Source organism: Cyprinodon variegatus, unplaced genomic scaffold (genome assembly GCF_000732505.1).
Source record: "Cyprinodon variegatus isolate N-32 unplaced genomic scaffold, C_variegatus-1.0 Scaffold1374, whole genome shotgun sequence".
Lineage (NCBI taxonomy): Eukaryota > Metazoa > Chordata > Actinopteri > Cyprinodontiformes > Cyprinodontidae > Cyprinodon > Cyprinodon variegatus.
Window position 1 is genome coordinate 80,360 of NW_015151827.1, and position 7,820 is coordinate 88,179.

A 7,820-nucleotide genomic window follows, 5' to 3' on the forward strand; every position below is an offset into this window, starting at 1 on the left:
TTTAACAACAGCTATACTGCAGCTCCTTTTAGCAATGAGTGCCAACTATAGTATTGAAGCTCAAAGCAAATAAAATGTTAGGATACAGAGTACTTAATTACTAAATAACAAAACACTAGATCATAATATTTATCCAAATATAATTTTTTACATTCTTTGGTTTCAAAAAGTTGTACATAACACATTTGCATAGCAAAATAAAAAAAAAAAAGGTCTGATGTTTTTGGTTGTTTTCACACCCCCTTTAGATCACATCTTTTTTCTTAGATATTTCATTAAGTTAAGAAATCATACCTCTAAACTTTGAACAAGTGGTTTGTTATATTGGCATTTAAAAATGTTTAAGATTCACAATTTGATAATTGTATTTTATTATTCAAGTAATGTAACTGAAGAGGAGACGTTAGAGGTAAACAACATGTAAATTAGGGCTCTACAGTATAAAAGCACTGCTTTGTTTTGTTTTTTAAACAGCAGTTTTCCATAAGGAAGTAGAGTGCTCTCACCTCATATGTTTTCTGTTAATAGCAAACAAGGAAATAGCATGAAAAGCAGAGCGACAGAAGAAAAAATATAACCAAACAACACAACATGAAAAAAAAAAAAGAGTTAGGGAATAAGTTATTCTACTTTTTCCTACCTTAAAGTGTGCTTTGTGATAAAGTAAGTGAAGGAATTAGATTAAATAGCAGCCATCCATCCATCCATCCATCCATCCATCCATCCATCCATCCATCCATCCATCCATCCATCCATCCATCCATCCATCCATCAATGGTTTAAAAAAAGATATACTGAGAAGGTTTAATTTTGTCTGTTTAAAGAAAAGATGTGGGTAATGAGATGCTGTGTATCAAGACCGAAAGCTGGCCGTAAAAAGAGGTGTATTAATTTGTTTTGGCTTTGTTATACCATAGACAGACAGATAGATATACAGACAGAAAGACAGACAGACACACACACACACACACACACACACACAGACAGACATACATACAGAGATAGTTCACTTTAAAGTGAGATTTCTTGATTTCTTCATTCTTCTGAAGGTCCCCCTCTACCTGCTCAGTCTGCTGTATCATAGGGAGGTCCTTTGAATATACAGAAAACAATATTCTAATTGGAAATACTTTGTAATGTTTTTAATCATGAAATCCTTGTATGTCTTTTAAAATGTTTTATTTCATCCTTTAAAATAATTGTATTTGAAAATGACTTATATTATCTGCTTGATTACATCATGTCTAATTTGTTTTATTTTATATGTTCAATGGCATACTCAGCCCTATAAAGTTACTTATATATTGTTATTTGTTTTTCTGGTTATTTGATGGATACAACTGTTTTTAACAACAGCTATGCTGCAGCCCTTGGAAGCTGACAAGACAAAAATTAGTCCTTTTAGCAATGAGTGCCAACTATACTATTGAAGCTCAAAGCAAATAAAATAAAAAAGTATTTTTTTATATTGACTATTAAAAAGTTTAAGGTTAGCAATTCGATCACTGTATTTTATTATTTAATTGATTTAACTGAAGAGGAGACCTTAGAGGTGAACAATATGTAAATTAGGGCTCTATAAAAGCACTGCTTTGTTTTGTTTTTTGGTGCTGTTTTTTTTAAACAGCAGTTTTCCATAAGGAAGTAGAGTGCTTTCACCTTATATGTGTTCTTTTAATAGCAAACAAGGAAATAGCATGAAAAGCAGAGCGACAGAAGAAAAAATAAAACCAAATAACATGACATGAAATAAAAATAAGAGTTAGGGAATAAGTTATTCTACTGTTTTCTACCGTAATTTTTGAATTTTGATAAAGTAAGTGAAGACATTAGATTAAATAGCACCCATCCATCCATCCATCCATCCATCCATCCATCCATCCATCCATCCATCCATCCATCTGGTCATACATCCTTCCATCCATCCCTGCTCATTCAGAACAGGGAAACAAGGGGCCGACCCTCAAACAGCACTGAAGCATTTTAAATATATGCAAAGTTGTTTGAAGCTTACAATCAATCAGACAGCGGGGAAAGTGAACTGAATATTGCAGCATCATGCTTTTGTAAAGGTCTGACCTTTAACTTCAATGTGCAAAGCACTAAATTTATGAAAGTTGTCAAACTTGAACAGTGCCGCTTTAACTGCTAGCTTGGTGGTGAAACATTTCCTGAATTTTTACACCCCTAAAAAATCCTTTGCCTGATTGAGACACCATAGAAACCTTTAGCTCTCCTCTGCTGTCATTTTTTTGTTTTGTAATAGAAACACACCATGTAGAATGTATTTTTTCTTCTGTCTGCAGCTCAATGTGTCAAAGAATATTACATTTCATGAAATTGTTCTAGTGTAAATCAGGACTGGTGCTGCCATCGAGAGGGCTTTTGGTCTTTTTGCTTCCTTCTCTTCTATTCCACAGTATTTACACCTGTGGCTTTATTCACTTACACATTTAGAATCCCTGCTTTTAACTATTTGATGTTTTAATCCTCAAAGTTGTTTTAAAGTAAAAGCAAAATCCTACGTTTCTCTAAGGTGAGAGTGACCAATAAACCTTTTTTTTTTTGTTGCTAAGAATCATCTTATTATTTTTTTTAATATTGTAATGGTGCTGTGTATTTTGACTTTTATGTGCATCTAATCTGGCTTGCAAAATAATCCAGCTAGCATTTTGAAATGTTTTCTTATTGTGGCGACAAGGTTCAGTTTCGAGAATAAGGAAGAGGACAAAAAATATTTTCCACAAAAGAGAGGCACACTTTAAAGATGTTAAGTCTTTAAGTCTTAACAAGACTTTCAACTGCATACAAAAGTTTTAAACAGAGCATGACACTTTTTCTGGACCAAGTCCAGGAACAAGTTTTTTTGGCAAATGAAAATATCCTAATCCCAATTCAATCTGGAGAGGCTCACACACATGAATTGTGGCAATTAAAGGGATTTATTTATGAATCTGACAGTGGTGCTTGGACACAGCAGAAGACATGAAAGGCGTGGCCGAAAATGAGGTTGGATACATTTTGTAAGATTAGGATTACATATGTCATCCCCCTAGATCCAGACATTGGTGGTGGATTCAAGGCCAAAGAAGTAGGAAGCCAGAAGGCGCTTTAAAGTCTTAAACTGGAGAGTTTTGAGCAGAACAGGACTGTAGGCTGAATGAGAATTTGATGGTTATTGGCATTGGGCGGAGGCGCTTGATGAGGTGACTGAATGCAGATAAACCTTGGATGAGCCTAAACTTTCTCTTAACCAGGATGGTAGAAACGGGAACACAGGATGATTTGAGAACAAACCTCCTCAGCATTCTAGATGAGGTTTCAGACCACAGGAGCGCCATGATGGATTTTTGGGTGGGGGGAAAGCGTGGGGGCCAGCTCCTCACCTCCATCACTCAGTAAGAACAGTGAGGGTTGGGTGATACTCATGCTGTTAGTTATACAGAAAGGAGGTCAGGTTGGGATCAATAAACGAGGTAATGAACATGACATAGCTACTGAGAGAAGAAGAGGACGATGAAGAGTGTGGGGGTGGGTTAACATGAAGAGCGCTCCAGTTTTCTCCATCACCGCCTTCCCCCTCATGTCCCTGGAAGCAGCTTTTCTTTCAGACACTAGGACCTCAATTTTAACAGTCAACAATACAACAGTGGTCAATGTGCCACTACTGTTTTTAAAGATGGATGCTGCGTACTCTCTTATGATGGTGAGTTTTCCAACAATTCTAAAACATTTAGGGAGGAAGGCTTTTTTACAAATATATATATATTTTTTTTTTTTCGATGGATAGTAAATCTGTTTCAAAGACAGCTATGTTCAGTTTTTATCATTATCCTGCCACTTATGCTTGGAAAAGAAAAATAAACAGTAAGTGTTGGTTTAGATGTGAATAAATGAAGGAGTCATTGTGAGACATAAAGTTTGTTGTGTCTTTAAGTTGTCTTTAAATCTATATTTTAAATAGATGGTGTGTATTAGCTGTGGCTCTTACACTAGAGAACATTTTTGAGCAGTTCTAATAAATTGTAGTAGTCTAGCGTATATAGTGATAAACTGTTCTCTACAGTAAGGTGGATTTTCTATGGCAGGGGGTCATAAATCCTAGTAAAAGAAAGCCGTTCTGAATAAAGATCTAAAAAACAGACTTTGTTGTAATTATCTATAGATATTCATTATTTCTTTCATTCAGATAAAGTGATCCTATTTAAAGAAAATAAAACCTGGGATTATGCCTTATATTACTGTAAAGATCACTACCCTGACCTGGTCACTATCACCAGCATGGATGAGCAGATATGGATCCAGGAGAAAATAATTTAATATATGATGACTCAAAATGATATATTTATCCAAATAAAATGTAATAATATTTCAAATTCATATTTGAGATTATTCTTCATGTCTCTTTATTAAGGTTTTTATTTAAAACATGCATACATTCCCCACAGGTGGAACAGTTGAGTCAGGTATAGTTTTGAAAAGATAGCAATAAATTCTCCAATAAGCACAAGGAACAACAGGGAGGCACGCTAATTAACTGAACCTCTAGCATCCTAGAAAACATATTTTAGATAGATGCTTTACCTACTTAAAGACAGTGTCATTCTGTACCTGTATTCATATGATGTATTTTAGAGAGTTGCTAGATCTTATTATATTGGTAATGTCCATCCCTTAAAATATACCTCATTTGTTCTAAGTAGAGCATAGTAGTTATAACCTGATGCCAAACCTGTATTTTTGGTAAATGTTTACCCTTCCACAAAAGTAAAACATGGGCAACCCCCTTTTTTTTATCGAAGCTCACGTTCTTTACCAGAGGCCTGGGAGCTTGAACTATCTGGGCAGTATCTTTGATGTTCCTAGAACTGCACTTTTCTGGACCAACACATAACCCTTCCATCCATCCGGCTGTGTTGACACGCACAAACAGAAGCAGGCCTTGAGCACCTGAGCAATGGAGGCCTATATCTACCATAGCAGATAAAATCCCAGGCACAGAGGCAGCAGCAAAAATCCACCATCTCACAGCAGCCGATAAGATGCTGGCAGGAAAGGGATATATGGACTGTCATAACGAAGTGGCTGGTATACTGTAGATATAGATTTGTGCAGAATACAAACTGGAGACCTCCAGGTCAAAATGGGTCACCTTCCAAGCTGTTGGAGAAAGACAGAGCTAAGATCCTGTAGGACTTTGAGATAAAACCTGATAAAATGATTATTGCCAACCAACCAGGCTTTGAGATCATTGATAAGTAGAACACGACTGTAGTGATCAATGTTGTCATCCCAATTGACAGATACATTAGAAGAAAAGAACAAGGAAAATTGGAAAAATATGAAGGGTTTAAGTAAGAACTAGAAAGAGCCTGGAAAGTGAAGGCAACTGTAGTGCTCGTTGGACCACGTGGGGCAGTAACTCCAACACAGGAGAATAAGCTTCAACAGATACCTGGAGAAACATCAGAGATCTCAGTCCAGACATGAGCAGTTCTAGGGACAACTATAATACCGCTAAAAATCCTCAATCTTTAATCCTCAATTTTCAAGGCCTCTGGTACAGGAGCCAAGATTGATATGATGGACCACCCATCCTACCCAGGAATACGTGGGATGGACCAGAGAGCAGTTTCTTCAATTATTTTTTTTATACAATACTAATATTTACATGTTTTATCTATGTTTACATTACATTTACATTTCACCTAGGAAATCAGTGGATTTTCGCAAATCTTTTAAAAGACCCGCACTCTCCACTTAAAAAGAAAAACACATGCACGACCTTGTACTTGCTCCCGAGAGGCAACCCTTTTCAACTCTTGCAAAGTTGTGCAAAGCAGGCACAAGCCCATTACTGTACTCCTTGTGCACGCTCTGTTTAAAAGTTGCTTTTCTCATTGCTCATACAAGCTTACTACATGTGAATATCCGGAGGAGAGACCTCTGACAGGGTGACATCTGCTGGCAATAGTATGGAATTATCAGAAAGCCAAATGGCCACTAAAATATAGCCAATCATCCTGCCATGCCTAGTAAAGTGTGAACTAGGCATGGTTGAAGACCAACATATCAATTAAATAAACCGGTCTACAGCAGCTCCAGTTCTAGTGAAGTCTCCCCAGAACCTCCTATTAGAACAACAAAGAGAAAGAAAGCAAGGACACAGCATCACAGTAAGAACCGAGGTAAAAAAAACAAACACACATTTTCTTGCATTTTTATTCAAACTGGATGATGTATTTTCTTCATAGTTTCGTACTTTGCTGGGAGGTGCTAATGGCTTGGCCATAGTAGGCTGCTTTCTTTTTACCCCTTACACACAAGCTCAGTATCCTACCTCTTATTATATTGTAAATATACACAAGGGTCTTTATTTACTAAAAAATTCAGCAAAAACTAACCATGAACAGAAAAACAATAAATAAATATAGCCATGTGGTAATCGTTCAGAAAAATTTCACTTGCAACAAGAGTGAGTCACTGCTATGTACACGTCTAAAATTTCGAACATGTCTAAGCACATCTGAGACTAAAGCAAAACAGCAAACAAAAAATCCTTGTGCTACACACACAAAAAAGAAAAGAATACTATTATTAGTTTATACAAAGCAAAGTAGCAAAGAAAGAAAATCTGTGTACTTAAACATAAAATACAACTATATATTTTTATTTAAAAAAACAGGTCTTTTTTGAACTGCAGTAATAAAGACACGCTTGAGAGTAGGCATGTCTCATTGTATTATTTGTTGCATTTGTTCTACATCATGTCAACCACTACTGCAGAAAATTTCAGACCTCGAGGTGTAACAGTTCCAAGAGCTGTGGGGCTTTGAACTTTTGGTGTCACCAGCATCTGAAACTTAATCGGCTGTCCCTAAATCAAATCAAGTCTTACAAAGATGTGGACACTTGTCTTGTAGGTAGAAAAAAAAAAAACACATCTCAGACAAACGTTTGAGGAAGTAAGTCTAATTAGCAAGATGCTAAGCATTAGCTATGACCAGCTACTTTGGCTTATTTTCTTATGCTTTAATAATAAATGCTATTTAATATCCTCTTGGGGAGCCATGTGCTGCCATTGTGTGGCGCCCAGGAAGCAGTGTGGGCTTGCTCAGGGAGCCAGAGTGGCAGTCTGTGGGAGGTGGTGGAACTAGAACTCAGAACCTTCAGGACCTAGCGCAATGATCTAACAACTAGGCCACCACTTCTCCTGTGATATAGATACATTTTTAGACAAAGTAACTGAATTTTCTGATAATCAGGCCAAGGTCCTGAATTCCTCACTAACAACAGCTGAACTTTAGTAATATCTCAAACACATACCCAAAAAAAGGATCCAGGCACTATGGCCTCTGGGGTCAGGCCCCTTAGGTAGGTGTGGCCATCCCTGTGTCTGCCCTCTTCGATCCCAGTGATGCCTCTGAATAACTGGGGCTTGCATCGCCTTTGACTGTCCTGCGCCTGTTATTAAGCATATTTACTTTTGAAGAAGCTTTGAAAATTCTTTAGACATGAGCATGCTCATGCATACATACCATGTGAGTTTGGCTCCATGTGCTCATGGATAAACACTAATATAAAATACTAGGCTGCAGCTACATGAATGTGGAAAAAACAAAGGAGATCATCGTTGACTACGGGAAAATTCGGGCCTAACAACACTCCACTGCTCATCAACAGCTCAGCTCTAGAAATGGTTAGCAAAACCAAATTCCTGGCGGTGCACATCACAGACAACCTCACCTGGGGTGTAAACACCACCTCACCATTCAAAAGGGCACAAAAGCGCTCACCCATACTCATGACTTTTTACAGAA